Source organism: Salvia miltiorrhiza, chromosome 3, assembly GCF_028751815.1.
Source record: "Salvia miltiorrhiza cultivar Shanhuang (shh) chromosome 3, IMPLAD_Smil_shh, whole genome shotgun sequence".
NCBI lineage: Eukaryota > Viridiplantae > Streptophyta > Magnoliopsida > Lamiales > Lamiaceae > Salvia > Salvia miltiorrhiza.
Genome location: NC_080389.1, coordinates 49,826,284 through 49,853,960, shown reverse-complemented (window position 1 = coordinate 49,853,960; position 27,677 = coordinate 49,826,284). Strand labels below are relative to the sequence as shown.

General features: G+C 42.6%; 2 long non-coding RNA genes across 2 annotated transcripts; both read left to right on the top strand.

Annotated features, from left to right (window-relative positions):
- The first annotated feature begins 18,675 nt into the window (after nucleotides 1-18,675).
- Nucleotides 18,676-20,778, top strand: LOC131016363 (uncharacterized). The gene is made up of 2 exons (XR_009098928.1): nucleotides 18,676-19,100; nucleotides 20,170-20,778. It is a non-coding gene; the product is annotated as an uncharacterized LOC131016363 (long non-coding RNA).
- A 1,634-nt stretch (nucleotides 20,779-22,412) lies between these two features.
- Nucleotides 22,413-24,518, top strand: LOC131016362 (uncharacterized). Its single transcript, XR_009098927.1, has 2 exons — nucleotides 22,413-22,837; nucleotides 23,910-24,518. It is a non-coding gene; the product is annotated as an uncharacterized LOC131016362 (long non-coding RNA).
- The last annotated feature ends 3,159 nt before the right edge of the window (nucleotides 24,519-27,677 follow it).

Below are 27,677 nucleotides of genomic sequence, written 5' to 3'. Positions count from 1 at the left end.
TTCTGACGTCATCCTTCCCCGGTTAGCCCTCTTCTGCCTGCAAAACTCCAAATCCTCCACCTACACACTTTGCAACGCAAAGTGGGTTTGAAATCACCACTGGGCCTCCGCCTATGTGTTTTCTCCGGCCCATCTCTCCTGCAAGTTAGTGCATCCAAACAAAGCAAAACAACTTGAAAGAAAAGAAAATTCGGTATAGACCATACCGAAGTAACCACACTGGGTTGCCTCCCAGCAAGCGCTCTTGTTTCCCGTCTTGAGCTCGACCTTCCTTTACTCTGCACTCGTACTTAGGGTCGAGAAGGTGGCATTCCTCCTTCTCCTTTTCTACTTCAGCAAGCTCGTGATAGGGCTTAAGGCGGTGCCCATTCACCACGAACGTATCAACTCCATTGTGATCATATACTTCAATGCTCCCGTTCGAAAAGATTTCTTTGATCACGAATGGTCCTGACCATTTTGAGCGAAGTTTTCCAGCCATCATCTTGAAGCGTGAATTGAAGAGTAGGACTTTTTGCCCTACCACGAATTCCTTCTTCCTGATCTTGGCATCATGGATCCTTCTGGTTCGCTCCTTATAGAGCACCGCATTGTCGTAAGCTTCCAACCGAAGTTCTTCCAACTCACTCAGCTGCAACTTTCTTGCTTCTCCAGCTAGGGTCATACTGAGATTAATTTGCTTAATTGCCCAGTACGCCTTATGTTCGATCTCCACAGGCAAATGACATCTTTTCCCATAAAGTAAACGGAACGGGGACATTCCAATCGGTGTCTTGAAAGCGGTTCTGTATGCCCATAATGCATCTCCCAAATGGTCACTCCAGTCCTTACGGTTGGGGTGTACCACCTTTTCCAGAATGCTCTTTATCTCCCTATTGGAAATCTCGGCTTGGCCATTTGCTTGGGGGTGATATGCAGTGGTGACCTTGTGTGTCACCCACATCTTCTTGGTTAGCGATCTGATAATGGCATTACAGAAGTGAGACCCTTGGTCACTGATTAGAATTTTGGGTATACCATATCTCCCGAACACTTGCTCCTTCAGGAAACCTGCCACGGTATGGGCATCATTGCTTGCGGTTGCCTTGGCTTCTACCCACTTTGATACGTAATCCACTGCCACCAGAATGTATTCGTAGTTCTTTGACTTTGGGAAGGGTCCCATAAAGTCAATCCCCCATACGTCGAAAATTTCGACCGGCATGATTGGAACTTGTGGCATTTCATCCTTTGCGGTAATTCCTCCAGTCATCTGACACTTCGGGCAGCTCTGTACCCATTTTCTTGCATCCGCAAATATGGTGGGCCAGTAGAATCCACTCTCCAAAATTCTGTGGGCCGTGCGCTTTCCTCCAAAATGTCCGCTATTTGCTGTTCCATGATACATGTCCAAAATTTGGGCATGCTCATCCTCAGGTATGCATCTCCGTATGACTTGATCTGCTCCAGTCTTCCAGAGGTATGGATCCTCCCAGTGATAGTATCGTGCTTGCACGAGTAACTTCCGTTGTTCGAATCTTGTCAATCCTGAGGGTAACTCCTTAGTGATCAGATAGTTAGCTTTATCCGCATACCAGGGCTCATGCTTGGTTAGAGCATATAGTTCTTCTTCTTCCTCCAGGATGCTCATGGAATATAGTCTCTCGTCTGGAAAGGTATCAGTAATGGGCATACCGTCATCTTCTTCCAGTTGCAACCTGCTCAAATGGTCTGCTACAAGGTTCGCAGCTCCTTTCTTGTCCCTTATCTCTATATTGAACTCTTGTAGTAGCAAAATCCACCTGATGAGTCGAGGTTTGGATTCCTTCTTGGCCATCAAGTACTTCAATGCGGCGTGATCCGTGTAGACCACCGCCTTCGTTCTCAAAAGGTAGAAACGAAACTTCTCTATGGCAAATACCACCGCCAGGAGTTCTTTCTCAGTAGTGGTATAGCTGCACTGTGCTGGGTTCAGTGTTTTGGATGTGTAGTAGATCACGCAACTCTCCTTGCCTTTCTTCTGTCCTAGTACTGCTCCAACGGCGTGGTTGCTGGCATCGCACATGATCTCGAACGGTATGTCCCACACCGGTGGTTGAATAATGGGGGCCGATACCAACTTGTTTCTCAAAATTGTGAATGCCTCCTTACAATCATCATCAAACTCAAACGGCACATCTTGCTGAAGAAGTCTGGTCATGGGCTGGGCAATCTTGGCAAAATCTTTGATAAATCGTCGGTAGAAGCCTGCATGACCTAGGAATGCCCGTATGTGCTTTACGGTCATCGGGTAGGGCAATTTGGCGATGGAATCGACTTTTGCCTTGTCCACTTCAATCCCTCTTTCTGAAATCACGTGCCCAAGCACTATTCCTTCCCTTACCATAAAATGGCATTTTTCATAATTAAGGACCAGGCTTTTCTCCACACATCTTTTCAAGACAAGCTCTAGATGCTTCAAACATGTGTCGAAAGAGCTACCATATACGGTGAAGTCATCCATGAATACTTCAATGCAATTCTCCAATAGGTCGGAGAAGATGCTCATCATACACCGTTGAAAAGTTCCCGGTGCGTTGCAGAGTCCGAACGGCATTCTCCGGTATGCAAATGTCCCAAATACGCAGGTGAAAGTGGTTTTCTCCTGGTCCTCATGTGCCACAAAAATTTGCATGTATCCAGAATATCCGTCTAAAAAACAGTAATAGGCATTACCGGCTAGTCTCTCCAACAACTGGTCGATAAAGGGTAATGGGAAGTGGTCCTTTCTGGTAGCATCGTTCAGCTTCCGATAGTCAATGCAAACTCTCCATCCAGTTTGCAATCGGGTGGGCACAAGCTCGCCTTGATCGTTCTCCACAACTTGTATCCCTGATTTCCTCGGTACGACATGGACTGGGCTCACCCATTGGCTATCAGATATGGGATAGATGATTCCCAATTCCAATAGCTTAAGAATTTCCTTTAGTACCACCTCTTTCATGATCGGGTTCATCTTTCTTTGAGAATCTCGAACGGGTTTGGCTCCCTCTTCTAGGTATATGTGATGCATGCACTCCGTGGGACTGATGCCTTTGATATCAGCTAAGGTCCAACCGATGGCTTCCCTATTCTCTCGTAATACTCGGACCAATCGCTCTTGCTGCACGACAGTTAGATCAGAACTGATGATAACTGGTAGCGTCTCTTCGGGTCCCAGATAAGCATATTGTAAATGCTTAGGTAATTGCTTGAGCTCCAAAACGGGTGCTTTCTGGATTGAAGGTAGCAGCTTCTCGTTCTGCCCATACTGAGCCAACAACTCCGGTTTGCTTGTCTCTGTTCCCCCAGCTAGATAGACCTCCTGTATCAATTCCTTGATCTTCTGATCTACCTCCACCTCGGCCTCTAAGGTGCTTTCTCGGAGAGAGTAGAGCTCCATGATGGCTTCCTTCATTTCCTCGTCCTCCATATGTTCGGCATCCCGATCAGTCAGACCATACTAAATTACCTTTTCTGTGGTATCCCTGGAACCGAAAGTAATTCCTTGTTCTTGCACCAAGGGTTCAAATACATCGACCATGTCCACCGTCTCCATTGCTTGTTTCCTCTTCATGGTCTCATAGATGTTGAATTCCACTTGAACTCCGTCGAACTCACATGTCAAGATTCCGGTTTTCATATCGATCTTGGTTCCGGCGGTCATCATGAACGGCCTTCCCAATAGTATGGCATTCTCTCCAGTTTCAGGTCCGGTATCTAGAACATAGAAGTCTGCTGGGAAAATCAAATCTCCAACCTTGATCAGCACGTCTTCCACTACTCCTTCAGGGTAAGCGTTGGACCTGTCAGCCAACTGTATGACCACACGGGTGTTCCTCATCTCGCCAATATTCAATCTCTTGTATACAGCCAATGGAATCACATTAATGGAGGCTCCCAGATCCATCATTGCCTTATCCATATTTGTTCCTCCTATGTTGCATGGAATGGTGAACATCCCCGGATCTTTTCGCTTAGTGGGTAGCTTTCGTTGGATCACTGCCGAAACACTTTCTCCCATCACGTAGCGGACCTCTTCCTCCATTTTGACTTTTCTTGAACAAAGGTCTTTCAAGAATTTGGCATATTTGGGGATTTGCCTGATAGCATCGAGTAAAGGTATGCTCAACTCAACCTTTTGAAACATCTTCATCATTTCACTTGCTTCTTTCTCTCTAGCTTTCTGTTTCAGGCGTCCCGGGTAGGGTGCCTCGGTTGGATTGCTACCTCTAGCTTGTTCATCAGTTGGACCCTTTCCGTTTTTATTCCAGCCTCCTCGAAGCAATTCAGCTTCTGCTAACAATTCTTCCTCCTTTTCCTCTCCCCCAGGAAACTCAGTTAGCACCACTTGGGCATGCTCTCTGGGGTTGATTCCCATGGCTGGGAGTTTACCAGCGTTCTCCTCTAGTTTGGCCACTGCCTTAGTCAAATGACTAATTTACTGGTTAGTTGGGTTCATGCCGGCACGAATTTCATTGCGAAACTTCTCGCTCTCCTTAGCCATGCTTTCAATTGCTTCTTCCCAAGGTGCTCTCCGATGTGGTGGTTGGTAAGGGGGTTGTTGCTGGTTCTGGTTGTGATGTTGAGGTGGTCCTAACTGGTACTGTTGTTGATGTTGGTTCTGATTATACTGAGGACGTTGCACTGGTGAGCCCATATTGTTCTGCTGTTGGGGTTGACCATCTTGCTTCCACCGAAAGTTGGGGTGATCCCTCCACCCAGGATTGTAAGTATTTGCATAAGGATCGTACTTCCGTGGATTCCCATCAAGTCCTCCAATGGCATTGACATCAACAATATCCTCACCAAAATTTGGACAATTTTCAGATTGATGTCCAGTGGCATCGCATAGGCCACACTGGCGAATCTTCTTCGGTATAGTCAAGCCCGAAAGAAGTTCCTTGAGTTCGTTCATGCTCTTCTCCATTGTCTTTTCCAATTTAGACATCTCCTCCTTCTTTTCAGCCTTCCTTGGTTTCTCCAGATTCCTTTCATGCCCTTCATCACGTGATTCTTCTGCCATGGTGCCCAATAGTTGGAAGATCTCCAACGGAGTTTTGTTCATCAGTGATCCATTACAAGCTGCTAGGACCAGACTGCGATCGTTCCTCCGCATGCCCTTTACAAAGCTCTCCACCTGATCTTTTGGAGAGATTTGGTGATGGGGGCAATTGCTTAACATTCTCTTGAATCTCGTCCAGTATTCATAGAAGGATTCTAGCCCATCTTGCCTGATGCTGCGAATATCCCATCACATCCGCTCTACTCGTGCTGCTGGGAAGAATTCTTCTAAGAAAGCCTGTTGCAGTTGTGCCTATGTAGTAACACTGCCCTCGGGTAGGTCATACAGCCATCTTCTTGCATTGTCCACCAAGGTAAAAGGGAAGAGTATCAACTTTACATACTCTTGCTGCTCATCATTTGATTGGTGCATGATTGTCATCTCAAAATCTTGGAGATGAGTATGAGGGTCATCTCCTTGATATCCATTGAACTTCGGTAAGATCTGAAGCAATGAGGGCTTCATGTCATACCGACGAGGCGCGAACGAATTTGTGGGTAAGGTGATTCCGTTCGGCCTCAAGTTGAGGTTAGTTGGGTATGCCAACTGTCTGAGGGTCTGCTCCGGTACGGCATCTGCTTGATCGGCTTCTGCCATAGCTTTGCGTCTCGCTATTCGTGCTTCTGTGCACAGTCGTCTTTCTGTACGATCAATATCGGGGTCAAACACCAATGCTCTTACAGCTCTACGAGTTCCACGCATACACCAGTAGCGGAAGATGGAATGAGGAGAGAACAAAATTGCTGCGCGTCACTCCCCGGCAACGGCGCCAATTTTGACACACACCCGTCGTGCGGTGCGAACAAAATACCTGTGTATGCCCAGTACAGACAATACACGCTCCTACTTCTCACAATAAGAACGTAGCCTTAGTGGTAAGTGTAGGGTCGAATCCCACAGGGAGTGAGGAACCACTTTGTTCTCCGACGACAAACTGAGGTGTCACAATTCTCAATCTGTATACGCTGCACAAGAAATAAACAAGATCAATAATAACAAAGGGGTGAGGTTATTCGGTTAGGTCATAACTGTTGTTAACATTCGTTTCGGTCATAGGCACACTGATGATCCGTCTATGATCCATGCAAGCCCAAGGCGTGGCCCAAAGACATTGGGGCGTTTCAAGGGGTTACACTTCACATATAGGATGGTTGATCTCATTGTGGTCACTTGGTCCGAAGGTCACACAATCCCCGGTCACAAGGCAGTGCTTCACTTCTCCTTAGATAGTAGCCATACCCGTTACTCACCAAGTATGGCCCTCACCAACCTTCTCTCCCGAGGTCCCCAACTCCACGCTTTTAGTGACACATGCCTCCTGGACTCAACTATTTCCGGCTTTGTCAGCCGACCAGTCATAGACATGCTACGGCGCCGAGATTACTTTCCTCGTTTGATAACCATGGCTTTATGCCTCGTCACAGTTGATGGATAGTCTCTAGAGAAGCCCAAGACTGAGGAAGGGCAGTGTATCCCATCAACCCTTTCCCCACCTTCTGGATCTACAACACCTTTTGTTGACGCTGCTCAGCTACTCGGTTTTGGGCATACCGATTGATGTACCTTGGTATACCTTGGCCTTTGCTTAACATGGACAGCGTTTTACCTAACGGAGATCACCCGTTAGGCCCCTACTGTCCATGGTTTCGAACAGATCCTTCCGGAACCATGAGATTCAACCGAAAGAACAAGTGCCTCACGGATGTTTACATGTTAACAACAATTATTTCCACCCCTAAAACCTCACCAAAGGGGATTACTCACACATAACACAATTCATAAATGCAAAAGTGATTAAACACATGATAGAATGAAAAGAAATACTGGAATAGATAAAATAGTACCTAGGCTTCAAGCCTTCGAACTTGTTCAAAAGTAGAAAAAACAACGGAATAGGGAAAAGCACGGAAATGTAAATTGTTTCGGATGCCACACACGGTGAATGATAACTAAAGTAAAAACAAGAGTTTTAAGGTGCCAAGAGCTTGTGCACGCTGCACACCGTTTGTCTTTTATACTGCCGGATGGTAGAGGCCTAACCCTAGCCGCGCCGGTTCCAAATCTTCGCCAGGATCTTCTTTCCTTAATTAGCTCAATCTTTGATTGATCCGATTGAAGATGGCGTCCAGCTGCAAGCTTAGTCAACCTTTCCCATTCTTTCGATCCTTCCAGTTTCTTCGAGATCTCCGAGATTGACCTTCCTTTTATGGCTCTGGCTGTCTGCTTCTCCTGGTAACGATCAGATGGACTGCTCTTATCGGTATGGCTCATACCAGAGGGTTGCTCCAGGTTCCCATGCCCCAAGTTGAATTGGAGAGGTACTTGTTGGCCGAAGCTCCATGCTGGTAAACATGGCTTAGCAATCTGGGCTCGGTAATGCCCATTCTGACCGCATTTCTTCCGTTTCCGCTCTACTGACCTTCCTTCCTTCACAACTTCGTTTTTCCCCCGGACAGACCTGTACTGACACAAATAAAGAGAAAAAATAGGGCCAAATGGCCCCAAAGTCGAAGACGCATCACCCTGCGAGCGCCGAGCCCTGGTATGCAGATATTGTCAATTACTTAGCTTGTGGTATTCTATGGCCGGAGCTGACGTCGCAGGAGAGAAAGAGATTTTTAGCTCAGTGCAGGCATTATTATTGGGAGATTCCTTACCTCTTCAAGCTTGGAAAGGACGATGTCATCCGACGGTGTGTGCCGGCAGAGGATCAACAACAAGTGTTGAAAATGTGCCATGAGGATCATTGTGGTGGACACTTTGGGGGGCAGAAAACAGCTCATAAAATTCTTCAATCAGGTTTGTTTTGGCCTTCCATTTTCAAAGATGCACACACTTTCACTCTCACATGTGATCGATGCCAGAGAGTAGGGAATATCGGCCGCATGAATGAGATGCCTCTCCAAAACATTTTAATTGTCGAAATTTTTGATGTATGGGGCATTGATTTCATGGGGCCATTTCCTACTTCGCATGGGTTTCAATATATTTTACTTGCTGTAGATTATGTGTCCAAATGGGTTGAGGCTATCCCCACGCGGATATGTGATGCTAATATGGTGCTAAGGTTTGTGCAAGAGAACATTCTTTCTAGATTCGGATTTCCTAGAGCTATCATTAGCGATGGAGGCAAGCACTTCTGCAACAAGTTGTTTACAAAGCTCATGAAGAAGAATGGGATCACACACAAGGTTGCAACACCATACCACCCAAAGACCTCTGGACAAGCCGAGACGAGCAATCGGCAGATCAAGGGAATTTTGGAGAAAACGGTGCAGCCTTCGCGCAAGGATTGGTCCGCAAAGTTGAATGATGCTCTATGGGCGTACAGAACTGCCCTCAAGGGCGTACTTGGGATGAGTCTGTACTGTCTCGTCTATGGTAAGGCCTGCCATCTGCCGGTGGAGATTGAGCACAAAGCTTATTGGGCAATCAAAGCTGCCAACTATGACTTGAACTCTACCGTGAAGCAGCGCACATTGCAAATGGAGGAGTTAGATAAGCTACGCAACGAGGCGTACGAGAATGCGAGGATCTACAAGGACAAAGTGAAGCAACTCCATGACCACCGTATCTGCCATAAGAAGCTTTGCCCCAGGATGAAGGTACTCTTATTCAATTCTCGAATGAAGTTGTTCCCGGGTAAGCTGAAATCTCGATGGAGTGGTCCGTTTTTACTTAAGGAGGTGTTTGAGCATGGTGCCATTTTGCTATTCAATGAAAACACGAATGAGAGCTTCAGAGTGAACGGGCACCGAGTGAAGCCGTACTACGAGCACCAGAGCTCGACTATGGAGGTGGAGTCTCAAGCTCTGCACCACCCTAGCTGAAGTTTAGCTCTGAAGTCGGGCTGGAGACTCTAACTCTAGCGCTGGGTGGGAGGCAACCCACCGTTGGTTTGATTTTAGTTTTTGTTTTTCTTTGTTGTTGTTTTGTGTCTTTCCTAGGTTTCGGTTGCTTTGCGGATACTATGATGCTTGATGTGCATGCCCTTCTCCGCACTGCACTTCTCCGCGCTGCACTTTGCCAGCGCTGCACTTTTCTGCACTCCTTTGCTAGTGTGGCCACTCTACTCTGCTACAGACCGCGAATTCTCATCTTCACCACCTCTCACGATGCTTCAGTTTTCCCATGCCAATAATCAGGGACGTTTTCTCCTCTATTCTTATTTCTTTTGTGCCCTGAGGACATGGCATGCTTTAAGTGTGGGGGGTGTTTTATTGTGATTATGCTTTCAATTGGGCGAGATTAGTCTTTCTATGCTTAGTTTTTAGTCTCGAAGCTTGCTAATTTTTATGAATTTGTGGAAGAGTAGATGATTTTCGATGCGAATTTCGGGTTTGTGAATGAATGGTGGTTATTCTTGTTTTACTCTTGATTTATGTTTCTTGATTGTGCAAAGAATTTGAGTTTTGTTGCAACATGATTGTAAGTTAGTAAAACGTGATTTGTCCGGTAGATGCTAGAAGGAGTGTTGTCATTGTGATTACCTACGATCGTATCTTATTTGTGAAAATGTTGGACGAATTGCCAACTTCAAAATTGCCAGCTCTGAAACATCTGGCCTGTTCTGAAAAATGTGATAGCTCTGAGTCTTTGCTCCTCTAGTCTAACTATGAGCATGGGAAACCACGTGAAAAGACTTTGGATTACATCCAAATGGTTTTTATTTCACGAATTATGGCTTAACTGTCGAAAATCTCAAGCACAAAAAGTGTGAAAAATGGTGATATTGATTATAAAGGCGATCACATTAGGGAATTCACTTCTAGCGGAGAATTGGGTCTGATCGAATTGCTTACATTACTGTTTTGTTGCTTCTTAAACTTTGAGTTACTTGCATGATCGAGAGATGTGTATTGATTGTAAAATTTTGAATTGACTTTAAGAATGTTTGGATGGAAATTAGCATTGTTGAAATCAATCTCTTCCTAGGATTCATATGGATTTTGCTTGAGGACAAGCAAAAGGCTAAGTGTGGGGGGGTTGATTTATGCCTAATTGTTCTAATTTTGGGGGTTTACATGCGCATATTTTAAGTTAAATCTTCTGGAAATTGGTGTGTTTTATGGTTTGTTTTATGCATTGCAGGAGATTTAGGTCTTATAGATGGAAGAGTGCGATTTTGGAGATTTTGGGAGTAAGAATGGTGTTTTTAGGCACACTTTGTTATGCAGAGCTAAACTTCTCTATGAAGGCCCGTGTCAGAGTAGAGAAGCCCGCTTCAGAGCAGAGGAGTGCGCTCCAGAAGTCGCTAGCGAAATCCGCTCAAGCCAGAGTGGAGAGCCAGAGCAGCGAAATGAGGAAATGCCAGAGGAATCGAGGCGAGCGAGGAATCGCCAGAGGAATCGAGGCGAGCGAGGAATCGCCAGAGGAATCGAAGCGAGCGAGGAAGCGCCAGAGAAATCACCGTTCCTCTGGCGATAGCCAGAGCGGAAGCCATTCCGCTGGCGAGAACCCCGAATTCGGCCAGGGAGGAGATTATTTCCGGGGCGCGCGTCACAGCTGGAGAGTTGCCTTATTTTGCACGATTCTATTGCCTTTAGAGTTCTACTTTGCATGGCAACTTTCGTGGTGATCCAGAAGGATTTGAAATCTATAAATAGGGCCATACTTTTCATTGTAAAATATCAATCCCTTGCCCTAATTTTTGGAGTTCTGCCGTGAAGAAGCATTCAGCGCTGCACTGCTCCGAAGCTTAGGAATTTATTTGCATTCATAGTTTTTCATAGTTTTCAAATTCATTGTTTTAAGTTAGATTTCAATTCAGTTTTTAGTTTATTCTTGGATTGTGATTGCGTGACACAATTGCACGTTCAAGACAATTACGGTATTTCGTATTTAAATTCAATTTCTTTCGATTAATCATGTTCATGTTTTTCATTCATGTTTATGCTTTCGTTTTAATTATGCAATTTAAATTATGCACTTTAGTTTCACGTCTAGATTAGAAGTCTTTAAATTTACAAGTATTTCCTTTCATAAGTAAGTTTAATTTAAGTTCTTTAAAATCTTGCCTAGGGTTTAATAGTTCAATTCGTTCGGTTTTTACTTAAGTTTTTAATTCCAAGTTTTAGTTTAATAATCAAACTCTAAAGACTTTCCTTGTGAGATCGACTTGGGTTAGCTTACACGTTACAATAGATCTCGTACTCTTGCGAGTCAATCTAGAGTAGTGTTTAGGTTGAGTCACTGTTCATTATCTTCGTGTCGTTTTCCGTAAATGTTGTATGTTACTAATAAATTCCTTTTTGCTATGGTGTAATAATATTTCCCGAATCGGATTACTCGCTAAGTGATAGGCAGAGCCGTCGTCTTGATTGATGTCTTGCTCACCCATGTTTGTTAGAATTTTCAGACCCGCGGTTTAACCTTGGAAATTTTGAATGATTATTTGGGCAAGGTGTTCATCTGCGCAGACTTGGGACCTAGGTTTGCGCAGACTAAGAGCCCTGGTCATCGTCTTTGAAACTTTGCGTTTAAGACCTCGGTCATTACTATTGGTATTCCCGTCATGCAGCTGATGCCTTGTGGTCTACGCAGACCAGGAGCTCTTATTTTACGATCAATGCTTTTGTGGTCATGCCCTATATTCTTGCTCGTGAGCAACGTCTTAAATCTTATGAATGATGTTTTGAGTGAAATTGGAAGCAGCGGCACAGATAAGCTCTTGCCCATAATGACTTTCTCATGGGATCTATGTTTTGAACTTGTGTGATTAATGCCCTCGTCGTGTACTTTATGCCATGAATTTGTGCAATTAATGCCTCCGTCATGCAATTTATGCCTTGAATTTGTGCAATTAATGCCCTCGTTGTGTAATTTATACTTTGAACTTGTGCAATTTATGCCTTGAATTTTGCAATTAATGCTCGTCGTGCAATTTATGCCTTGAATTGTGCAATTAATGCCCTCGTCGTGCAATTTATGCCTTGAGTTTTGCAATTAATGCCCTCGTTGTGTAATTTATACTTTGAACTTGTGTAATTTATGCCTTGAATTTTGCAATTAATGCCCTCGTCGTGCAATTTATGCCTTGAATTGTGCAATTAATGCCCTCGTCGTGCAATTTATGCCTTGAATTGTGCAATTAATGCCTTGAATTTGTGCAATTTATGCCTTGAATTTTACAATTAATGCCCTCGTCGTGCAATTTATGCCTTGAATTGTGCCTGTGCCGTCTTCTTAACCTGTGTTGTAAATTATGTTGAGGAAAATATAAGAGGCGAATTTTCCCTAAAACCATAGATCTTTATTGATGATGACCATGGCCCCAGACCTCATTAAAACCCATGTGGGGAAAAAGAGTATCTGGTCTACATAATGATGGGACATGAATGAGATTCACACATAGAATTTCTTGAGGTGGTTGATGCTCCACGGCCTCACGAGAGCTCTCCCCTCTTGATCAGACAAATGATAGGCTCCGCCTCTTAAGACTTCAGTGATAATATATGGTCCTTCCCAGTTAGCTTCGAACTTCCCGGTGGCTTTCAGAGCATCTGCGCGCTTGAGTACTAGATCGCCCTTCTGGAATCGGCGCTGCCTGACCTTCTTGTCATACCCCGCTTTAATAATACTTTTGTACTTGGCAGCCTTGACCTGGGCTTCTTCTCGCTTTAGCTCTATGAGATCCAGCTCAAGTCTGCGCATTTCTTCATTTTGCGCCGGATCATATGTACAAATTCGATGTGATTCTAACCTTACTTCTGCTGGAATGACTGCATTTGAACCATAAACCAAAGTGAACGGGGCTTCTCCTGTGGCCGTTTTGGGACTCGTACGTAGCGCCCACAGGACCGTGTCCAATTCCTCTGCCCATCGTCCTCTGCTTCTTTCCAGTCTTTTCTTGATTCCCTCACAGATAGTGCGGTTAGCCAGCTCGACTTGACCATTGGCTTGGGGATGGGCTACTGAGACAAACCTTTGTTCGATGTCCATCCTTGAACAAAAATCCTCGATTTTTTGACTAGTGAACTGTGCTCCATTATCTGATATTAGAACTCTGGGCACCCCGTATCTGCAACAGATGTTTTTCCAGATGAACTTTTCGATGGTGGCCTCATCCACCCTTGTTACAGCCTCTGCTTCCACCCATTTCGAGAAATAGTCTACTGCCACTATCAAGAAACATTTTTCTCCCGGTGCTGTTGGCAGTTTACCCACGATATCAATTCCCCACTTGTCGAAAGGATATGCCGAGTACATTACCCCCATTTATTCCCCTGGGACGTTAATTCTTGGCGCATGTCTTTGGCAAGATTCGCACTTCTTTACATAAGCTTTGGTATCCCTGTCGATGCCAGGCCAGTAAAAACCTGCTCTGATGATTTTTCTGGTCAGATCTTTGTATCCTGCGTGGTTTCCACAGCATCCCTGATGGATTTCCTTTAGAGCGAACTCTGCCTCTTCCGATGATAAACATTTAAGGAACGGATTTGTAAAAGATCTCTTATAAAGCTGGTTACTGATCAAACAAAAATTCTCATATCTAGCGTACTTTGCTGTGTCTCCCTCCATTCTTTCCCCTGTACGTAAGAAATGAATAATTGGGGCTCGCCAATCATCCCCCACTTCGACTGCGCAGACTTGAACCTCTGGGCTCTTCTTTGGCTCAAATAAGAGCGTGATTTCATCATTCCATGATTGTTCGACAGCGCTGGCCATCCTTGCTAGTAAATCAGCCCTTCGATTTTCCTCTCGGGGTACTTGTACTATTTCCAGTTCTTCAAATTTTTCCTTGAGTTGTTGCATCTGATCATAATAAGCTCTCATTCTGTCGTCGCGAACCTCACATTCACCTCTCAGCTGCTGGGCTACTAGTTGTGAATCCGTCTTGATTATTGTTGTGTCTGCTCTAAGCTCCTTCAAGATGTGGGCGGCCCTTATCACTGCCTCATATTCTGTCTCATTATTCGACAGCTTGTCCTCGAACTTGATCGCAAACTGGTAGGCTCCATCCTCTGGTGATTCAATGTATATTCCGACTCCGCACCCCTCCTTGGTGATGGAGCCGTCGACCTGCGCCGTCCATGGTCCTCGCAACGGCCATCTCGTGGTCTCTTGGATGAAGTCAGCCAGGGCCTGTACTTTAATGGTTGTACGAGGTTCGAACATCACGTCATATTCCCCAGCTCAATGGCCCATTTTACCATTCTTCCTGCGAGGTCTGGCCTCCCCAGAATTTGTTGAAAATGCAGCGTTGTTCTGACGATAACTTTGTGTGATAAAAAGTATGGGCGCAACTTTCTTGCCGTGATCATGATAGCGTAAGCTGTTTTCTCCGCTGCGGTGTATCTGATCTCCGCTCCTTGGATAATTTTGCTCACAAAGTAAACTGGCTTCTGCATACCCCCTTCCTCCCGCACTAGCACAGCGCTCAAAGATTCTACCCCCACCGAAGTGTATAGATATAGTGGTTCCCCCGGTATCGGCTTGGTAAGGACGGGTAGTCCTTTGAGATATTCCTTGAGGTCCTCAAAGGCTTGCTGGCACTCGTTACTCCACTCGAATCGACTTCCCTTTCTCAAAATTTTGAAGAAAGGCAGACTTCTTTCTGCCGACCTTGATATGAACCGACTTAGTGCCGTTATTCGTCCGTTCAATGTTTGTATTTCTTTGATGTTCCGCGGCGCTGTCATGTCGATAATAGCTCGAACCTTGTCTGCATTCACTTCTATCCCCTCAGGTGTAACCTTGTATCCCAGGAATTTTCCCGACTGAACCCCGAAAGTACATTGGGCCGGATTGAGCATAAGCTTGTGTCTTCGTATTACCGAGAAGATTTCCTCCAAGTCATCCGCATGTGTGCGTGCTTCAGCGCTGCGTACTAGCATGTCATCTACATAGACCGACACATTCTCTTTCAATTGATCTTTGAAGATTTTGTCCATCATCATCTGGTATGTAGCCCCCGCATTTTTTAGTCCAAACGGCATACTCACATATGCGAAGATCCCTGCGCAGACTGCGAATGCTGTTTTAATAACATCATTCCTGTACATCTTAACTTGATGATATCCTTGGTAAGCGTCCATCATCGACAAGAGTTCACACCCTGATGTTGCATCCACTAACTGATCAATCCGTGGCAATGGGTAACAATCCTTTGGACATGCTGCATTGAGGTCCCGGTAGTCCACACACATCCTCCAAGTCTTAGCCTTCTTTTCTACCATAACAGCGTTTGACACCCACTCCGGGTATTGCACTTCTACGATATGCCCAGCCTCTAACAACGCTTGTATCTGTTCTCGAATGGCAGCGTCTTTTTCAGTACCGAAGTGTCTCGTCTTTTGCTTTACTGGCTTGATCGTGGGGTCCACGTTCAACCGGTGCTCGGCTAGCTCTCTGTCAATTCCTTTCAAGTCCGCCGTAGTAAACGCGAATACGTCGGCGTTTCTGCGCAGGCAAGCTATTACCTTTCTTTGTAGCTCTGGTTCCATATGTGCCCCGATTTTGGTAGTAAATCCCTCCTTATCCGTAAAAAGCTCAATAACCATGCACGTATCATTGGTGGTGATGAGAGGTATCTTATCATTTCCCCCTTGCAGCTCTGCGATCTCTCTCCGCTCGGGCTCTGAAGCCGTGATCTCTCCAGTTTTTCCCTTCTTGCTTGTCTCTGTTTGGTGTACTGACCTTTCCCGTTTTTGTCCCGAGTATTGAGTTAATACTTGTACGTGGCATTTCTTCGACACAGCCTGGTCTCCCCACACTTCTCCAATTTTTCCTCCTTCCAAAGGGAACTTCATCTTCAAGTAAAGAGTAGAAATGATTGCTTTAAAAGAGTTCAGCGCCGGTCTCCCGAAGATCATGTTGTAAGAGGGTTTCGGCGCGTCGATGACCAAGAACTTGACCATTTGAGTCTTTTTCCTCCTGGTTGCCCTATCGTCATTGGCAATTCAATTATTCCCACCGGTAGGACTGATTCCCCTGAGAACCCATAAAGAGGAGCCACAGCGGGCTCTAGCTTAGCCTCCAAACCCATTGCCTGCCAGCACTCTAGGTATAAAATGTTGACGGCGCTGCCTGAGTCGACAAAGATGCGGTGTACCAGTACGTTAGCCATGTTGGTGGAAAATACCAAGGAGTCGTCATGAGGATAGAATAGAGACCTAGCATCCTTTGGTCCAAAAGATATTATCGGTTCATCGGGCGCGGTGTTGATTGTCATGACAGCTTTGTCATAGTATCCAGATCTGACCGTGCAGGCTAATTGCTTTTTGGCCCTGTTAGATGTTGGTATATTATTTTCTCATGTGATCATGTGCACCTCTCTGTCGTATTGGACATGATTTGCGGGGTTGTGTCTACCCTGACTGTCTCGTCTGTGATCTCTTTTTTCCCTCTCTCCTCATGTCTGTGTCTTCTCTCCCTGTCATCATGGTCGCGGCGGGTGTCGTCCCGCCGGCGCTGCTCATCATCCCTGTCTTGTCTGCGCTCATCGTAGCGATTCTCCCTATATGCGCCTCGTGGTCTTTCTATGTATCGATCCAGGAACCCCTTCCTGACCAAGATTTCCAGCTGATGCTTCAAGTATCTGCAGTCGCGGGTGAGATGACCATAGCGGTTGTGATATTCACATAACAAATTGTTCCTGCCTGGGGCTGGGGCTCCGGGTGTTACTTTCATGCTGCACTGTCTTTTCTAGTCTGCGCAGGCATTAGTCGGCGCCGCTATTTATTTTCTATGATATGACCTTGCTTCTTCGACCCAAGTGGGCCTGGAGTTTAAACCAGCCAGCCTTCTTCTTAACCTGCGCCGACATTAATCGGCGCCGTTATCTTATTTCGGCGATCGTGTGGTGTATCCATGCTTCCTAAGTTGAGTATGTTCAAGGCACTGAGTCGGCGCCGCTATCTTTGCCTAGGATAGGATGACTGATGGGATCCTCACTCCTCATCAGCTACTCCCCCCTAGTCTACGAAAAGAGAGCTTTGAGTTTTCGTAGCTGTGTTTGGAATCATGTTTCCTCTAGCCTAGTCTGCGCCGACTTGTATCGGTGCTGCTACTTTGCTTTGACCGTTGTGTGACATGACTCCGATCTTCTGAGTCAGGTGTAATTAGAGTTTGGACCAGCTCCTTTCTCAGCCTGTGATGCCTTAGATCTGCACCGCTTACTTGTCAGGTATTGATTTATGCCTTATTGTTATGATTTTCGGGGATTTATAGTTATATAATGGAATCATATTTTATTGATTTTATTAGTAGTTTGTGATGGTGATGTAATGTTTTGCAGGGAGGTTCTAAAAAAAGAAAAAATGTTAAACTCAGACGAATCTGGAGCAAAAAGGTGTCGAGGCGTGCTCACACCCGTCGTCGGGCTGCCCAAGACTCTCGCCCGAGTGCGCATGGCCCGCGCGCCCATCGCCGGGCGCCTGCTCCCCCATCGCCGAGCACCCTTTCCCCTCGGCGAGCCCCAGCGCCGAGGGTCTTCACTCCATCGCCGAGTTCAGCACTCCCATCGCCGAGCTTCAGCAGCCCTCCCATCGCCGAGTTTTCAGTTTGCTCGCCCAGCCAGCGCCGAGGAGCTCCAGCCTCGCCCAACTGCTCGCCGAGTTCAGCAGCCTTCCCATCGCCGATCCAGCCTCCCATCGCCGAGCTTCAGCAGCCTCCCATCGCCGAGTTTTCAGTTTGCTCGCCCAGCCAGCGCCGAGGAGCTCCAGCCTCGCCCAACTGTTCGCCGAGTTCAGCACCCCCATCGCCGATCCAGCCTCCCATCGCCGAGCTGCAGTCCTCCTCGCCGAGGCCTCCCTTGGCCCTCGCCTAGCCAGCGCCGAGGCTTGGCCCTGCCTCGCCGAGGCGCCTCATTCCCTCGCCCAAGCGAGCCCTCGCCGCGTGCCAAGGCCCTCGCCCGTGTGTAACCCAAGCTTCACCCTATTTTAGTCTCTTTTGCTCCAGTTAGAGATTGCCACGTGTCCCGGATGCAGTGTTAAAGAAGCTATTGGCGTGTTTTGTCACAGCCCAAAACCGTTTACTACCTTTGCAAATTTTATTTGAAAATTTTTATATTTTCGATATATTAAAAATATAAATCTATGAGTCGAGTTTGTGGAGAATTATCTAGTCGCGCCCCTAGCTAGATGTATGACTCTAAATTCTAGGTTATACCTATAGAAATAAAGTTTTATATTCCAAAAATATTTTTATATAAATTTGGGCCTAAATAAATTTATTTACTTAAAAATATTTATCATGGACATTATATTAATTTTGGATTAAGAATAAAATATTTTCATAAATTTTGTTAGTGTTGGGCTTATTGTTATTAATGTGCCAAATTCTTTTGCAATGATCCTAAAACAATTATTCAACCTTCAACATTTATAGTTTATTAATGATTTCAAGGATTTGGATACCTTATTTTCGTATCTGCAAATTAACAATTTCTACTCTATTTATTTACATTTGTTTAAAGAAGTCTCCAAGCCAGCCATTCCTATTTTTATTCTTATCAGATATCTAACCGCCCTAGTTAGATAAATAACTTTAAATCATAGATTATGTTCTTAACAATAGAAATTTATTTTATACTTATATACATTAACTCAAGATTTAATCATGAATAAATATTTGCATAATTTCCTACTTTTGGGCCATAAATAAATATTTCTATAATTTCTCAATATTGGGCCTTATTGGGTATTTGCTTGGGCTATATTTTTTTAACTGAAGCCCATAACACATTTAGGACTTGTTGCAGTAATTATTTTTGCTAGCAGTAACGTGTATCCTTCTTTTGCCATAACTTTTGAATTTATTTTCAGCCATTCATTTTATTTCTAAAATCTTGACAAACATTACAGCTAGCCAAATTTGATTTCTTTCTGTAAGATTTGATTTTTTTTCCACAGCAGCAAACTTTGAAGCAGCAAACTTTGATTGATCTCCTTCACACGTTCATGTTCAAATCTTTGACGAACAAGTCAATTCAATCTATTTAAACCTCATTGTATCATCCTCAAATTCACAAATCAACAAAACAAATTCAGTCTTTTAAGATTCATCCTGTTTCCTTCCCACTGCCGAATCTCCATCGGTAATTCTCAAAAACTTGTATAGTTTATTTTCATATGCAAAGATTTCTGCTTTCTTTCAATTTACAGAAAAACAACCAAACTCCCACAAAATTCTTGTTTTTATAAATTTAAACATGCATATACAGATATTAAATTGATCGAAATCATATTCACTGTTTTACAAAAAGAAAAGAAAATAGAAATAGAAGGGATGGGAATTGTTGGTGAGCGGATGCTGGACAGCCGGTGAAGCGCGACATCGACAACCCCTATGTTGATGGCCGCCGGACTGAGGGCGCGAAGAAGGAGGCAGGGGCGGCGTACGGCGAGAGAGGAAACAGGGGCAGCGGCACCGTGGTCTCTGCCGCTGCTGTGTACTTCCGGTCAGGGCGGAGGGAGAGGCGCTTGGGTTGTGCCGCTGTCGACGCGAGAGGGCGGTAGTGGTGGCGAAGGTCGCCGGAGAAGGAGACGCGGCCGTGGCTTGGCGCGGCGAGGAGAGGCAAGAGACCGGAGGAGAGAAGAGGAGAGGAAGAGAGGTTGAGGAGATGGGAAGGGGTGGCAGAGCCGGCGGCTCCCGGCGGCGGCGTGCCGTCCGGTGGCGCGGCGACAGGAGGCCGAAGGAGAGGGAGAATCGGGAAAGGGAAGAGTGAGCGAGAGAGAGAGAGGAGAGGGTGGCGTGAGCTATGTGTGTTGTGGTGTGTGTTAGATTAGGGATTTAAGGGAGAGAAGGAAATATGGGCTTAGGAATGGGCTCAGATTAATTAAGTAATTGGGCTGCATTTATTTTGCTTTGGGCTGCATAATTCTTTTAATTAAATTGAACTTGGTATTTTTAACACTAACCCAAATTTTTAAAGAAGCATGCATCTCATTATTTATTTCATTATATTTAATGGATTAAAATTTTATAAATCAAATACTCAAGTTTTAATTAAATAAATATCAACCCACCCAAATCTTTTTATAAGAAAATATATTTTACTACTTAAATTTATTAGATCAATTATTTTTATATGATCCTATAATCTCAATTATTTTCTAAAGTTTAATTAGGCCCTCATGTCTTATTATTTAAATTTATCTGACTAGGTGCGGCGCGACTAGGATGTGAACTTTAAATTCTTGCAGTTAATTTTCAAAGCTCAAAAGTTCAAGTTTCAGGTGTGGGATTTATTTCAGTACATGCACGTGGTTAATATTTGTCCATTTTAATATTATGTGTTTACCGTATGTGTTGTAAAAATATTTATCGCTAGGGGCCAGCATAATTGGTCCAGGACTTCACCGTCCTTGGTATGCCACAATGCGATTTCATGTTACAGGGTTGCAACCATTATATTGTCGCCAGGGGCCCACATATAGGGTCCGGGACATTAAAGTCCTTGGATTGCCACAGTGCGTATGGAAGTTATGTTACGTTATGACAATATGTGTTACCATTTTATTAACATGGACAATTATTGCATGTTCCCACACTGAGTGTACCCTGTATGCTCATCCCATATTCAACAGTTTCAGGTGATTGATATCGGAGGCGCGTGGAGAGTCGAATGGGCGCGTCGAATCTATTTAAAGATAAATGTTTCCTAAAACATATTATGTTATTTCATGTGATATCTCTTGATTATGTAAACTCTGAAATTCTATACTATTTGAGATTTGTGTGTGATTTGTTTAAATAAATGTTATCATATTATTATTTTAATGTCATGACTTGTTTAATTTATATTTAAATTCATTTCAAATATTTATTTAAGAATTTATATCTTTACGAAAATATATATATGGATACATACATAATTTTTAATTATATAAAGATTTTATTTTGTTATATTTTCCGCTGCTAAAAAGATATTATTTTATATTTAGAGTTTTTCCTTAGTACAAGTTTTATTGATTAGTTAATTATTTTTCTGACATCTTCATGTCGTGTTTTGAAAATAAAGTTGTTAAATTTATGATTTAAAAATCAAGATTTATATTTGAATACATTATTGAAAATTTTGATATCTTATAAATCGTTTTAAAAGTGCTTTAAAAACCAATTTTATTTAAAGATTTCTTTTTCTTAAAATTATTTTCGAAAATATTTATTTTAAAAGTGAGTTTTAAAAGACTTCCGCATTAAATATTTATTTAAATTTTATATTTAACTCCTTAATTAGATTAGGGTGTTACAGCATGGTATCAGAGCAGGTCTACTTTCCTGTAGACTCTGCAAAATATTTTACATAAAATTCTTAAATGTCATGTGTGAGAAAATCCATTCGACCTCTACGTGCTCCGACTTCAAGGTAAATGTATTTTAAAAGTATTTCAAAATATTTTTATAGGGATGAGTATAAATTGTTTACGTTGAAAGTATGTTGAAATTTGCTGCAATAATTGAAGTTATTATCAGAAAGTTCAAGTTCATTATGCAAGTTATTATGAGAAAGTTTAGTATTCAAATTATATGTTGAAGATTATTGCAGCTATGAGTAAAGATATTTCAAATATTTTTCAAGAGGATGAGTATAAATTATTTACGTTGAAAGTATAGTGAATTTGCTGCAATGATTGAAGTTATTATGAGAAAATGTTCAAGTTCAGTATTCAAGTTATTATGTTGAAGATTATTGCAACTATGAATTGTCAAATTTCGAGGACGAAATTCTTTTAAGTGGGTAGGTTTGTCACAGCCCAAAACCGTTTACTACCTTTGCAAATTTTATTTGAAAATTTTTATATTTTCGAGATATTAAAAATATAAATCTATGAGTCGAGTTTGTGGAGAATTATCTAGTCGCGCCCCTAGCTAGATGTATGACTCTAAATTCTAGGTTATACCTATAGAAATAAAGTTTTATATTCCAAAAATATTTTTATATAAATTTGGGCCTAAATAAATTTATTTACTTAAAAATATTTATCATGGACATTATATTAATTTTGGATTAAGAATAAAATATTTTCATAAATTTTGTTAGTGTTGGGCTTATTGTTATTAATGTGCCAAATTCTTTTGCAATGATCCTAAAACAATTATTCAACCTTCAACATTTATAGTTTATTAATGATTTCAAGGATTTGGATACCTTATTTTCGTATCTGCAAATTAACAATTTCTACTCTATTTATTTACATTTGTTTAAAGAAGTCTCCAAGCCAGCCATTCCTATTTTTATTCTTATCAGATATCTAACCGCCCTAGTTAGATAAATAACTTTAAATCATAGATTATGTTCTTAACAATAGAAATTTATTTTATACTTATATACATTAACTCAAGATTTAATCATGAATAAATATTTGCATAATTTCCTACTTTTGGGCCATAAATAAATATTTCTATAATTTCTCAATATTGGGCCTTATTGGGTATTTGCTTGGGCTATATTTTTTTAACTGAAGCCCATAACACATTTAGGACTTGTTGCAGTAATTATTTTTGCTAGCAGTAACGTGTATCCTTCTTTTGCCATAACTTTTGAATTTATTTTCAGCCATTCATTTTATTTCTAAAATCTTGACAAACATTACAGCTAGCCAAATTTGATTTCTTTCTGTAAGATTTGATTTTTTTTCCACAGCAGCAAACTTTGAAGCAGCAAACTTTGATTGATCTCCTTCACACGTTCATGTTCAAATCTTTGACGAACAAGTCAATTCAATCTATTTAAACCTCATTGTATCATCCTCAAATTCACAAATCAACAAAACAAATTCAGTCTTTTAAGATTCATCCTGTTTCCTTCCCACTGCCGAATCTCCATCGGTAATTCTCAAAAACTTGTATAGTTTATTTTCATATGCAAAGATTTCTGCTTTCTTTCAATTTACAGAAAAACAACCAAACTCCCACAAAATTCTTGTTTTTATAAATTTAAACATGCATATACAGATATTAAATTGATCGAAATCATATTCACTGTTTTACAAAAAGAAAAGAAAATAGAAATAGAAGGGATGGGAATTGTTGGTGAGCGGATGCTGGACAGCCGGTGAAGCGCGACATCGACAACCCCTATGTTGATGGCCGCCGGACTGAGGGCGCGAAGAAGGAGGCAGGGGCGGCGTACGGCGAGAGAGGAGGAAACAGGGGCAGCGGCACCGTGGTCTCTGCCGCTGCTGTGTACTTCCGGTCAGGGCGGAGGGAGAGGCGCTTGGGTTGTGCCGCTGTCGACGCGAGAGGGCGGTAGTGGTGGCGAAGGTCGCCGGAGAAGGAGACGCGGCCGTGGCTTGGCGCGGCGAGGAGAGGCAAGAGACCGGAGGAGAGAAGAGGAGAGGAAGAGAGGTTGAGGAGATGGGAAGGGGTGGCAGAGCCGGCGGCTCCCGGCGGCGGCGTGCCGTCCGGTGGCGCGGCGACAGGAGGCCGAAGGAGAGGGAGAATCGGGAAAGGGAAGAGTGAGCGAGAGAGAGAGAGGAGAGGGTGGCGTGAGCTATGTGTGTTGTGGTGTGTGTTAGATTAGGGATTTAAGGGAGAGAAGGAAATATGGGCTTAGGAATGGGCTCAGATTAATTAAGTAATTGGGCTGCATTTATTTTGCTTTGGGCTGCATAATTCTTTTAATTAAATTGAACTTGGTATTTTTAACACTAACCCAAATTTTTAAAGAAGCATGCATCTCATTATTTATTTCATTATATTTAATGGATTAAAATTTTATAAATCAAATACTCAAGTTTTAATTAAATAAATATCAACCCACCCAAATCTTTTTATAAGAAAATATATTTTACTACTTAAATTTATTAGATCAATTATTTTTATATGATCCTATAATCTCAATTATTTTCTAAAGTTTAATTAGGCCCTCATGTCTTATTATTTAAATTTATCTGACTAGGTGCGGCGCGACTAGGATGTGAACTTTAAATTCTTGCAGTTAATTTTCAAAGCTCAAAAGTTCAAGTTTCAGGTGTGGGATTTATTTCAGTACATGCACGTGGTTAATATTTGTCCATTTTAATATTATGTGTTTACCGTATGTGTTGTAAAAATATTTATCGCTAGGGGCCAGCATAATTGGTCCAGGACTTCACCGTCCTTGGTATGCCACAATGCGATTTCATGTTACAGGGTTGCAACCATTATATTGTCGCCAGGGGCCCACATATAGGGTCCGGGACATTAAAGTCCTTGGATTGCCACAGTGCGTATGGAAGTTATGTTACGTTATGACAATATGTGTTACCATTTTATTAACATGGACAATTATTGCATGTTCCCACACTGAGTGTACCCTGTATGCTCATCCCATATTCAACAGTTTCAGGTGATTGATATCGGAGGCGCGTGGAGAGTCGAATGGGCGCGTCGAATCTATTTAAAGATAAATGTTTCCTAAAACATATTATGTTATTTCATGTGATATCTCTTGATTATGTAAACTCTGAAATTCTATACTATTTGAGATTTGTGTGTGATTTGTTTAAATAAATGTTATCATATTATTATTTTAATGTCATGACTTGTTTAATTTATATTTAAATTCATTTCAAATATTTATTTAAGAATTTATATCTTTACGAAAATATATATATGGATACATACATAATTTTTAATTATATAAAGATTTTATTTTGTTATATTTTCCGCTGCTAAAAAGATATTATTTTATATTTAGAGTTTTTCCTTAGTACAAGTTTTATTGATTAGTTAATTATTTTTCTGACATCTTCATGTCGTGTTTTGAAAATAAAGTTGTTAAATTTATGATTTAAAAATCAAGATTTATATTTGAATACATTATTGAAAATTTTGATATCTTATAAATCGTTTTAAAAGTGCTTTAAAAACCAATTTTATTTAAAGATTTCTTTTTCTTAAAATTATTTTCGAAAATATTTATTTTAAAAGTGAGTTTTAAAAGACTTCCGCATTAAATATTTATTTAAATTTTATATTTAACTCCTTAATTAGATTAGGGTGTTACATGTTTTATTTTTGGATATAAAAGGGCGAGACTTCTCAATTCTAGGGTGATCAATCAATCATTCATTCTTCCGCTCTCCAAAAAGCGGCAGTTCCATTTCTAGACGCAGTTCATAGTTAGGGTTTCCTGTTTTCTTAGTTAGGGTTATTTTGCGTTGAGAATTTATCCTTACGCCTAGATAATTCGTAGCTAGAGATTTATTTTCAGGATCGGCTTTACTGTAAGTGATTTTATTCTTGCCTAGATAATTTCTCGCTTATTGATTTCACAGTATTCGTTATTTTCATTCACGCTCTAGATAAATTTATTGTGCTTAATCATTTAATTCATTGCCTAGATAATTAATGTTTACTGAAATGGTTTATGTTTGAATTAATGCTCTTAGTTTAAAACCTTAGATAATCTTACGCCGTTTAATCTGTGCCTAGATAATTTACATGCCTTCTATAAAAATCTGTGCTTAGATAATTTTACATGCTTTATTTATTTCATGCCTAGGTAAATTTACAGAGCTTATTTAATTTCTGTTTTAGTTTAAGAGTGTGCCAGCGTGAAACCGATTAGAGTGTTTAGGATTTATTGCTTTTTGTGTGTGACACGATTAGGTGCCCTGTTGAATCTTCCTTGAGAGACGACTTGGGTTAGCTTGCCCACTGCAATTGACCTCGTACGATTGCGAGTCAATTCACTAGTGTTTGAGTCGAGTCAAATTTTGGCGCCGTTGCCGGGGAAGATTTTAGGCGTTTTTAATTGTGTCACTTTGTTTTCTGTGTTTCTTTTCCTTTTAATTGCGTTTTTATTTTTGACTCTGCATTTCTCCCTCCGGTGCGTTTGATCCGTTTGTTAGTGTTGTGTATGCAGGGTCACCGAAGTCTGAAAAGAAAGTTGGAGCCCTATAACGACAACATTGATCGAACCAGTAACGTGTTCAGAAGTTGCAGTGAAGAGCTGTTTGGAGATCGTTGGGATAAATTAGAGTCCGGTTCTAGAAGTTCTGTGGAAGAAGATCGCGAACAAGCAAACAATTCATTTATCAGTCTGGAGGACACGGAGAATCACTCTTTTCATTCTGAAGAGTCTGAAAGTGAGCGTGAAGAAGAAATGGCAGACAATCCCCAAGTTCTTGGAGATTTCGCCCGGCCTGTTATTGGGGCTACGCGATCGGCTATAGTTCTCCCTACTGCAGTGAGGAACTATAGTTTGAAGCCCCATGATGCAAATCTACTTCCTAATTTCTACGGGTTGCCAAATGAAGACGCATTACAATTCATTCGGGATTTCTGTACTCAAGTACAGACTTTCCCACTGCTGGAAATAACTGAAGATCAGCTGAAGCTCAAGTGCTTCCCCTATGCCCTTAAGGATAGGGCAAGGACATGGTTGTTGTCCTTGCCTCCAAATTCCATCAACACTTGGGGGGAAGCATGTGAGAAGTTTATGATAAAATTCTACCCCAACCATAAGACGCAGGAAATCCGTACACAGATCATGACTTTCATCCAAGGAGCTGACGAGCCTTTTCATGAGGCATGGGAAAGATTCCAAGAATTACTCCGGCAGTGTCCGCAGCATCAGCTGGCTCCTGCAATGCTGAGCTAATTTTTCTATGATGGGTTGATCCACACCTCCCAATTTATGGTGGACAGCACTGCAGGAGGGAACATCGCCAGAAAAACCGCAGCTGAACTTAATCAGATTTTTCAGACACTGGCGGAGAGTTCACAGCAGAAGACCACCCGGGGACGACGGGTGGAGGCAAATGCAGTAGGACCAAATTGCGAGCTGCAAAAGCAGATGGCCACTATGATGAGAGAGTTACAACAGCTCAAGATGAGCAAGGTGGAAAATCCACCCGTCCGAGTACAGAATGCAGAAGGCTGTGGAATCTGTGGTGATTTTGGCCATGGAGCCAATAATTGTCACAGAATGGGAGAATTTCCACCAGAAGGACAAGCTGAGACTTATGCAGTCCAAGGACACTACAATTCTGGTTGGTGGAATCAAGCTCCTAGCGGGTCAGGGTCAAGCCAAGGAAATCAGTTTCGCAGACCACCGCAGCAGATGGGATATCAGAATCAGCCGCAGTATTTTCCACCTCAACAAAATTTTTCTATGCCATTGCAGCAGCCGCCTCAACCCATGGGACCTTCATTGGAGGACACGATGCAGTCATTTATGCAAGCTAGCAAGCAAGCAATGGAGGCTCAGAATGCTACCATAAAGCGCCTTGAGATTACAGTCGGGCAACTCACAGGAGCTTTGAATCAGTTGCAGCAATCGCAGCAAACTGAAAACCCACAGCTGCATCAAGCTCATGCTATTGAGCTTGTCGAGGAAGATGCCCAAAGAACCGCGGGGAAGTGGAGGAGTAAAAAGGTGGAAGCTATGAAGATCAATCAACAGCCCAGTCCACCTCTGCCGCAGGATCAGTCCACCCAACCTTTACCGAAGCAAGGAGATCCCGGTAGCTTCGTTTTTGACATAGGCTTGGGACGAGCTGGGGAGGTCTCAGGCATGCTTGATTTGGGTGCGGCAGTCAACTTGATGCCGTTTGATTTCTTCGAGAAGCTGGGAAGAAGAGAAAGTGAGCTGAAGTGCACCAACATGAAGATTCAGCTGGCCGATGGCTCGATTAGCAGTCCTCGTGGACTCTTGGAGGATGTAGAAGTCACGGTGAGA